At 45.1% G+C, this 10179-nt stretch overlaps 4 non-coding genes across 4 annotated transcripts; all 4 read left to right on the top strand.

The window, feature by feature from the left end:
* The first annotated feature begins 746 nt into the window (after positions 1 to 746).
* On the top strand, positions 747 to 819 carry trnav-uac (transfer RNA valine (anticodon UAC)). The gene has a single exon. It is a non-coding gene; the product is annotated as a tRNA-Val (tRNA).
* A 2381-nt stretch (positions 820 to 3200) lies between these two features.
* Positions 3201 to 3273, top strand: trnav-uac (transfer RNA valine (anticodon UAC)). Its single transcript has one exon. It is a non-coding gene; the product is annotated as a tRNA-Val (tRNA).
* A 2383-nt stretch (positions 3274 to 5656) lies between these two features.
* trnav-uac (transfer RNA valine (anticodon UAC)) lies at positions 5657 to 5729 on the top strand. Its single transcript has one exon. It is a non-coding gene; the product is annotated as a tRNA-Val (tRNA).
* A 2383-nt stretch (positions 5730 to 8112) lies between these two features.
* trnav-uac (transfer RNA valine (anticodon UAC)) lies at positions 8113 to 8185 on the top strand. Its single transcript has one exon. It is a non-coding gene; the product is annotated as a tRNA-Val (tRNA).
* The last annotated feature ends 1994 nt before the right edge of the window (positions 8186 to 10179 follow it).

The following is a 10179-nucleotide window of genomic DNA, read 5'->3' as shown; positions in this document are numbered from 1 at the left end:
CATTTCCGTCCTGGAGACATCGGAAGGGAAAGGTAATCTGATCAAAACTGTGATTGGTGAAATTCACTTTTTTATGGCCCATTCTTATTGCGTTCTTTCTTTCTCTCTTTTCAGCATTGTCTGGGAAGTGGTGGTGCACTCAGGCTCCAGTATGTTTGAAAGAGCAGTTTGGAATTGCCCTGTTGTTAGTTGTGAGATTACTTTATGACTCATGCCCCCGGCCTGTCTCACATTTAGCATTCATGCTCGCAGTGTCTGAAAATGCATTTGGTTTGCCAGTTTTGTTTGTGTTCCGTGTTAAATGCTTTCTGTTTTGCGATTCGCTCAATACATTACGAATTAACAGGGTTTCTGAGGTAAGTTCCAGCTGCAAAAATCCTCAACTGAGAATTTGCCGGAGTATGGTCAGTCGCAGCTAAAGTAAGGAAGTCGTTCGTTTGTGCAGTGTTTCACAATACAACCTTTCCCGTGAGCAGTCGAACAGACTAAATGATTGTGCCACAGACTGCGACGGCAAACTCCGCTAAAAAGTAATCCTTTACAGCCGGTGTACGCAACACAATGTTATTGGCGCACACCGCGTGGAAACAGATACTTCGGTGTATCTCGTCCATGCTCACCACATAGCCAAAATTAAACAAGTCCCATTAAACAACGAGCGATTGGAAACAGAAAGGTGAAAGGTAAAATGGCTTCAACTTTCAGGGCTGCATGCCACGGAACCTCAGCAGTGGCGTCTGCGCCTTGTTTCTGTAGTGTAGTGGTCATCACGTTCGCCTTACACGCGAAAGGTCCCCAGTTCGAAACTGGGCAGAAACTGCTGTGTTCTTCAACTGCAGCATTTTACATGGACAGGAGCGGAGTTTTCTTGCTTGCTTTCCCATCTGCAAACTGCCTTCGAATTTGCTTGAACAAATCTGCTCTCGTAGGGAAATGTAACGCAACTCCATTTAATTACTGTGCAAAGCATTGTAAAGTTTTTCTCCAACCTGGTTCTGATCATATGCTATTCTGTTTGAGAGTGTAGTTACCGCTTTCTGATCCTTCCACGAAAAGCAGTACCACATTTGCATTCCTTGCGCAGGCGGCCCGTTTCCAAGACAGGGAAGAAGCTGATGCGCTGGTGTCACAGCGTACCACGGATTCCTGAACTCGTCTGTCTGTCAAATGTCCCCCCAAAGTCGTCTATGAAGGACATCATTTGGAAGCTGCCTGTCGTTATTCAACGTGCGAGAGTTGGCACCAGAGGTCCTGAATCATGTTTTGGATCAGTTCGCACGTTAGTGACTCATTCAATTAGCAACAGCAATTACACTCTCAGAGGGACCTCTGGACCTGTGCTTTCATAGCGTCGCTAGTATTAAGGTGCGCCCCGAGATCTAACCACGTTGGAACTGAAACGGAGGAATCGACAGAGAGGCGACTGAATGACATCGCATCCATTTGGTTTTCTTTAAATCACTGACGAGCAGGAAAATGTAAACTGGGAGGGCGAGTGGGGAGTGAGGCACTTGCAGCTCTGGTGAAATTCCTTCTTTGTGATTCACTCAGCAGCCAGAGACGTGTGAAGGTGACTCAGGCGTGAGAGCTCTTCACATCGAGAACAAAAAGCACTCAAGGGCAGTTAGCACCTCTTCAGGAGTAGGGGGTGGGTGAGCTAATTACCTTTTGACTTCGGTTACTATGTTCAGAAACTGCCTTTTAGATTGATGTGAACAGAAACTGCATTTCTAATAAGCACCGTGGAGTTTAGCAAAATTTATTGAGTCGCGTCTCGTCCACTCAGTTGGTATCCATGTGGCTCATATCCAGGTGTGAACATCTCTGAAGTGAATTGCACGGTTAAGGCAAAAAGGCAAGGTAAGTGTCATCTCGAACTGGCTTCGAGGTCAGAGCATCCTCACAATGTGATCTGTCGTTCTCGGATTGTAATGCTACCTCCGGTTTTAGGGTGGAGAACATTCTTTGGGACTCTTATGCTGCAAAACAGACACAGTGACTGAAACTGCTGCGAGGTATGATGTGGAACACGGCCTGTTCAGCTTTGTGCATTTTCCCTGTAGTCCGGTGTGTTTCATTTTCCGCGTAAACGTGAAAGTTGTCCTGTTTCAATCAAAGGGTGAAATCATTTAGCAAAACAAGAATCGAAATTGCAGTAATGCCAAGCAGCTCATGGTAATTTGACCAAATCATAACCGATCGTATGTTCTCACGCACTCACAAATACATTTGTAGTTGAAAATATTCTGAGAAGATAGACAAATCGCAAACAGCTCTGCTGTCCCAGACAAGTTGAGCGTTTACTGGAACCGAATGGCGACTGTTATTTCATTGCTGTTGTGAAACAAAGTCCTGCGGTGGCACGACTCGTCGTTATTTTGTTTTATGGCCAATGGGAACATCGTTCCAATGAATTGCGATGTCACATGTTATTGAATTTCTCCCATTTCCTTCATTTCCGTCCTGCGGACATCGGAAGGGAAAGGTAATCTAATCGAGACTGTGATTGGTGAAATTCACTTTTTTATGGCCCATTCTTATTGCGTTCTTTCTTTCTCTCTTTTCAGCATTGTCTGGGAAGTGGTGGTGCACTCAGGCTCCAGTATGTTTGAAAGAGCAGTTTGGAATTGCCCTGTTGTTAGTTGTGAGATTACTTTATGACTCATGCCCCCGGCCTGTCTCACATTTAGCATTCATGCATCCCTGTGTCTGAAAATGCATTTGGTTTGCCAGTTTTGTTTGTGTTCCGTGTTAAATGCTTTCTGTTTTGCGATTCGCTCAATACATTACGAATTAACAGGTTTTCTGAGGTAAGTTCCAGCTGCAAAAATCCTCAACTGAGAATTTGCCGGAGTATGGTCAGTCGCAGCTAAAGTAAGGAAGTCGTTCGTTTGTGCAGTGTTTCACAATACAACCTTTCCCGTGAGCAGTCGAACAGACTAAATGATTGTGCCACAGACTGCGACGGCAAACTCCGCTAAAATGTAATCCTTTACAGCCGGTGTACGCAACACAATGTTATTGGCGCACACCGCGTGGAAACAGATACTTCGGTGTATCTCGTCCATGCTCACCACATAGCCAAAATTAAACAAGTCCCATTAAACAACGAGCTATTGGAAACAGAAAGGTGAAAGGTAAAATGGCTTCAACATTCAGTGCTGGATGCCACTGAGCCTCAGCTGCGGCGTCTGCGCCTTGTTTCTGTAGTGTAGTGGTCATCACGTTCGCCTTACACGCGAAAGGTCCCCAGTTCGAAACTGGGCAGAAACTGCTTTGTTCTTCAACTGCAGCATTTTACATGGACAAGAACGGAGTTTTCTTGCTTGCTTTCCCATCTGCAAACTGCCTTCGAATTTGCTTGATCAATTGTGCTCTCGTAGTGAAATGTAATGCAACTCCATTTAATTACTGTGCAAAGTATTGTAAAGTTTTTCTCCAACCTGGTTCTGATCATATGCCATTCTGTTTGAGAGTGTAGTTATCGCGTTCTGATCCTTCCACGAAAAGCAGTACCACATTTGCATTCCTTGCGCAGGCGGCCCGTTTCCAAGACAGGGAAGAAGCTGATGCGCTGGTGTCACAGCGTACCACGGATTCCTGAACTCGTCTGTCTGTCAAATGTCCCCCCAAAGTCGTCTATGAAGGACATCATTTGGAAGCTGCCTGTCGTTATTCAACGTGCGAGAGTTGGCACCAGAGGTCCTGAATCATGTTTTGGATCAGTTCGCACGTTAGTGACTCATTCAATTAGCAACAGCAATTACACTCTCAGAGGGACCTCTGGACCTGTGCTTTCATAGCGTCACTAGTATTAAGGTGCGTCCCGAGATCTAACCACGTTGGAACTGAAACGGAGGAATCGATAGAGAGGCGACTGAATGACATCGTATCCATTTAGTTTTCTTTAAATCACTGACGAGCAGGAAAATGTAAACTGGGAGGGCATGTGGGGAGTGAGGCACTTGCAGCTCTGGTGAAATTCCTTCTTTGTGATTCACTCAGCAGCCAGAGATGTGTGAAGGTGACTCAGGCGTGAGAGCTCTTCACATCGAGAACAAAAAGCACTCAAGGGCAGTTAGCACCTCTTCAGGAGTAGGGGGTGGGTGAGCTAATTACCTTTTGACTTCGGTTACTATGTTCAGAAACTGCCTTTTAGATTGATGTGAACAGAAACTGCATTTCTAATAAGCACCGTGGAGTTTAGCAAAATTTATTGAGTCGCGTCTCGTCCACTCAGTTGGTATCCATGTGGCTCATATCCAGGTGTGAACATCTCTGAAGTGAATTGCACGGTTAAGGCAAAGAGGCAAGGTAAGTGTCATCTCGAACTGGCTTCGAGGTCAGAGCATCCTCACAATGTGATCTTTCGTTCTCGGATTGTAATGCTACCTCCGGTTTTAGGGTGGAGAACATTCTTTGGGACTCTTATGCTGCAAAACAGACACAGTGACTGAAACTATGCTGCGCGGTATGATGTGGAACACGGCCTGTTCAGCTTTGTGCATTTTCCCTGTAGTCCGGTGTGTTTCATTTTCCGCGTAAACGTGAAAGTTGTCCTGTTTCAATCAAAGGGTGAAATCATTTAGCAAAACAAGAATCGAAATTGCAGTAATGCCAAGCAGCTCATGGTAATTTGACCAAATCATAACCGATCGTATGTTCTCACGCACTCACAAATACATTTGTAGTTGAAAATATTCTGAGAAGATAGACAAATCGCAAACAGCTCTGCTGTCCCAGACAAGTTGAGCGTTTACTGGAACCGAATGGCGACTGTTATTTCATTGCTGTTGTGAAACAAAGTCCTGCGGTGGCACGACTCGTCGTTATTTTGTTTTATGGCCAATGGGAACATCGTTCCAATGAATTGCGATGTCACATGTTATTGAATTTCTCCCATTTCCTTCATTTCCGTCCTGCGGACATCGGAAGGGAAAGGTAATCTAATCGAGACTGTGATTGGTGAAATTCACTTTTTTATGGCCCATTCTTATTGCGTTCTTTCTTTCTCTCTTTTCAGCATTGTCTGGGAAGTGGTGGTGCACTCAGGCTCCAGTATGTTTGAAAGAGCAGTTTGGAATTGCCCTGTTGTTAGTTGTGAGATTACTTTATGACTCATGCCCCCGGCCTGTCTCACATTTAGCATTCATGCATCCCTGTGTCTGAAAATGCATTTGGTTTGCCAGTTTTGTTTGTGTTCCGTGTTAAATGCTTTCTGTTTTGCGATTCGCTCAATACATTACGAATTAACAGGGTTTCTGAGGTAAGTTCCAGCTGCAAAAATCCTCAACTGAGAATTTGCCGGAGTATGGTCAGTCGCAGCTAAAGTAAGGAAGTCGTTCGTTTGTGCAGTGTTTCACAATACAACCTTTCCCGTGAGCAGTCGAACAGACTAAATGATTGTGCCACAGACTGCGACGGCAAACTCCGCTAAAAAGTAATCCTTTACAGCCGGTGTACGCAACACAATGTTATTGGCGCACACCGCGTGGAAACAGATACTTCGGTGTATCTCGTCCATGCTCACCACATAGCCAAAATTAAACAAGTCCCATTAAACAACGAGCTATTGGAAACAGAAAGGTGAAAGGTAAAATGGCTTCAACATTCAGTGCTGGATGCCACTGAGTCTCAGCTGCGGCGTCTGCGCCTTGTTTCTGTAGTGTAGTGGTCATCACGTTCGCCTTACACGCGAAAGGTCCCCAGTTCGAAACTGGGCAGAAACTGCTTTGTTCTTCAACTGCAGCATTTTACATGGACAAGAACGGAGTTTTCGTGCTTGCTTTCCCATCTGCAAACTGCCTTCGAATTTGCTTGAACAATTGTGCTCTCGTAGTGAAATGTAATGCAACTCCATTTAATTACTGTGCAAAGTATTGTAAAGTTTTTCTCCAACATGGTTCTGATCATATGCCATTCTGTTTGAGAGTGTAGTTATCGCGTTCTGATCCTTCCACGAAAAGCAGTACCACATTTGCATTCCTTGCGCAGGCGGCCCGTTTCCAAGACAGGGAAGAAGCTGATGCGCTGGTGTCACAGCGTACCACGGATTCCTGAACTCGTCTGTCTGTCAAATGTCCCCCCAAAGTCGTCTATGAAGGACATCATTTGGAAGCTGCCTGTCGTTATTCAACGTGCGAGAGTTGGCACCAGAGGTCCTGAATCATGTTTTGGATCAGTTCGCACGTTAGTGACTCATTCAATTAGCAACAGCAATTACACTCTCAGAGGGACCTCTGGACCTGTGCTTTCATAGCGTCACTAGTATTAAGGTGCGCCCCGAGATCTAACCACGTTGGAACTGAAACGGAGGAATCGATAGAGAGGCGACTGAATGACATCGTATCCATTTAGTTTTCTTTAAATCACTGACGAGCAGGAAAATGTAAACTGGGAGGGCATGTGGGGAGTGAGGCACTTGCAGCTCTGGTGAAATTCCTTCTTTGTGATTCACTCAGCAGCCAGAGATGTGTGAAGGTGACTCAGGCGTGAGAGCTCTTCACATCGAGAACAAAAAGCACTCAAGGGCAGTTAGCACCTCTTCAGGAGTAGGGGGTGGGTGAGCTAATTACCTTTTGACTTCGGTTACTATGTTCAGAAACTGCCTTTTAGATTGATGTGAACAGAAACTGCATTTCTAATAAGCACCGTGGAGTTTAGCAAAATTTATTGAGTCGCGTCTCGTCCACTCAGTTGGTATCCATGTGGCTCATATCCAGGTGTGAACATCTCTGAAGTGAATTGCACGGTTAAGGCAAAGAGGCAAGGTAAGTGTCATCTCGAACTGGCTTCGAGGTCAGAGCATCCTCACAATGTGATCTGTCGTTCTCGGATTGTAATGCTACCTCCGGTTTTAGGGTGGAGAACATTCTTTGGGACTCTTATGCTGCAAAACAGACACAGTGACTGAAACTATGCTGCGAGGTATGATGTGGAACACGGCCTGTTCAGCTTTGTGCATTTTCCCTGTAGTCCGGTGTGTTTCATTTTCCGCGTAAACGTGAAAGTTGTCCTGTTTCAATCAAAGGGTGAAATCATTTAGCAAAACAAGAATCGAAATTGCAGTAATGCCAAGCAGCTCATGGTAATTTGACCAAATCATAACCGATCGTATGTTCTCACGCACTCACAAATACATTTGTAGTTGAAAATATTCTGAGAAGATAGACAAATCGCAAACAGCTCTGCTGTCCCAGACAAGTTGAGCGTTTACTGGAACCGAATGGCGACTGTTATTTCATTGCTGTTGTGAAACAAAGTCCTGCGGTGGCACGACTCGTCGTTATTTTGTTTTATGGCCAATGGGAACATCGTTCCAATGAATTGCGATGTCACATGTTATTGAATTTCTCCCATTTCCTTCATTTCCGTCCTGCGGACATCGGAAGGGAAAGGTAATCTAATCGAGACTGTGACTGGTGAAATTCACTTTTTTATGGCCCATTCTTATTGCGTTCTTTCTTTCTCTCTTTTCAGCATTGTCTGGGAAGTGGTGGTGCACTCAGGCTCCAGTATGTTTGAAAGAGCAGTTTGGAATTGCCCTGTTGTTAGTTGTGAGATTACTTTACGACTCATGCCCCCGGCCTGTCTCACATTTAGCATTCATGCATCCCTGTGTCTGAAAATGCATTTGGTTTGCCAGTTTTGTTTGTGTTCCGTGTTAAATGCTTTCTGTTTTGCGATTCGCTCAATACATTACGAATTAACAGGGTTTCTGAGGTAAGTTCCAGCTGCAAAAATCCTCAACTGAGAATTTGCCGGAGTATGGTCAGTCGCAGCTAAAGTAAGGAAGTCGTTCGTTTGTGCAGTGTTTCACAATACAACCTTTCCCGTGAGCAGTCGAACAGACTAAATGATTGTGCCACAGACTGCGACGGCAAACTCCGCTAAAAAGTAATCCTTTACAGCCGGTGTACGCAACACAATGTTATTGGCGCACACCGCGTGGAAACAGATACTTCGGTGTATCTCGTCCATGCTCACCACATAGCCAAAATTAAACAAGTCCCATTAAACAACGAGCTATTGGAAACAGAAAGGTGAAAGGTAAAATGGCTTCAACATTCAGTGCTGGATGCCACTGAGCCTCAGCTGCGGCGTCTGCGCCTTGTTTCTGTAGTGTAGTGGTCATCACGTTCGCCTTACACGCGAAAGGTCCCCAGTTCGAAACTGGGCAGAAACTGCTTTGTTCTTCAACTGCAGCATTTTACATGGACAAGAACGGAGTTTTCGTGCTTGCTTTCCCATCTGCAAACTGCCTTCGAATTTGCTTGAACAATTGTGCTCTCGTAGTGAAATGTAATGCAACTCTATTTAATTACTGTGCAAAGTATTGTAAAGTTTTTCTCCAACCTGGTTCTGATCATATGCCATTCTGTTTGAGAGTGTAGTTATCGCGTTCTGATCCTTCCACGAAAAGCAGTACCACTTTTGCATTCCTTGCGCAGGCGGCCCGTTTCCAAGACAGGGAAGAAGCTGATGCGCTGGTGTCACAGCGTACCACGGATTCCTGAACTAGTCTGTCTGTCAAATGTCCCCCCAAAGTCGTCTATGAAGGACATCATTTGGAAGCTGCCTGTCGTTATTCAACGTGCGAGAGTTGGCACCAGAGGTCCTGAATCATGTTTTGGATCAGTTCGCACGTTAGTGACTCATTCAATTAGCAACAGCAATTACACTCTCAGAGGAACCTCTGGACCTGTGCGTTCATAGCGTCGCTAGTATGAAGGTGCGCCCCGAGATCTAAGCCACGTTGGAACTGAAACGGAGGAATCGACAGAGAGGCTACAGAATGACATCGCATCCATTTGGTTTTCTTTAAATCAGTGACGACCAGGAAAATGGAAACTGGGAGGGCGAGTGGGGAAGTGAGGCAGTTGCAGCTCTGGTGAAATTCCTTCTTTGTGATTCACTCAGCAGCCAGAGATGTGTGAAGGTGACTCAGGCGTGAGAGCTCTTCACATCGAGAACAAAAAGCACTCAAGGGCAGTTAGCAACTCTTCCGGAGAAGGGGGTGGGGTGAGCTAATTACCTTTTGACTTCTGTTAATATGTTCAGAAACTGCCTTTTAGATTGATGTGAACAGAAACTGCATTTCTAATAAGCACCGTGGAATTTAGCAAAATTTATTGAGTCGCTTCTCCTCGATTCCCACACAGATTTCCAACTCAGTTGGTATCCATGTGGCTCATATCCAGGTGTGAACATCTCTGCAGCGAATTGCACGGTTAAGTCAAAAAGGCAAGGAAAGTGGCATCTCGAACTGGCTCCGAGGTCAGAGCATCCTCGCAATGTGATCTGTCGTTCTCGGATTGTAATGCTACCTCCGGTTTTAGGGTGGAGAACATTCTTTGGGACTGTTATTCTGCAAAACAGTGACTGAAACGATGCTGCGCGGTATGATGTGGAACACGGCCTGTTCAGCTTTGTGCATTTTCCCTGCAGTCCGGTGTGTTTCATGTTCCGTGTAAACGTGAAAGTTGTCCTGTTTCGATCAAAGGGTGAAATCATTTAGCAAAGCAAGAATCGAAATTGCAGTAATGTCAAGCAGCTCATGGTAATTTGACCAAATCATAACCGATCGTATGTTCTCACGCACTCACAGATACATTTGTAGTTGAAAAGATTCTGAGAAGATAGACTCAGCTTACCATTGATAGTTGTCTGGATTGATGGGCTATCATTGTCTGCTGCGAAATTGATATTGTAGACGGGCACATCTGTTTTAAAAAATTCCCAAGGTCAGGTTCGTAGGAGAGTAGTCTGACACAGAACAAACGACCAAGAGGCGAGTCTGCTAGAATATGGGCATTTTATTCCCCGCAGCGTCGCCACAACGGGTCTGGCTTGTACTCACTCTACATGTTACCGGAACTGGGAGCCGTCAGTTCTCGTAGAGCGGTTGCCAACAACCCACGCTCGGCGGTTAAACGTAACCCCAGAGCAGACTCACCGAACTGGAGACTTTTCCAGCTGATATACTCTTTTCCAGATATAAACATTCATGTGAACAGCAGAGCAAGGCTAAAAAACACATTCCATTCTGGTTACATACAGATAAGAAGATTCACACGGGACTAAGCAACACCTCCATTCCGGTTAGATTCACACATGTATTGGGACATAATTTTTAACCGTTTCACCACATTCCACTGCTTGGAATTTTACACCACATTC

This window comes from Chiloscyllium plagiosum, unplaced genomic scaffold, assembly GCF_037043375.1.
Source record: "Chiloscyllium plagiosum isolate Xiang-an unplaced genomic scaffold, Cpla_swu_hap1 HiC_scaffold_42, whole genome shotgun sequence".
Classification (NCBI taxonomy): Eukaryota; Metazoa; Chordata; class Chondrichthyes; order Orectolobiformes; family Hemiscylliidae; genus Chiloscyllium; species Chiloscyllium plagiosum.
This window is presented reverse-complemented; position numbering and strand designations above follow the sequence as displayed.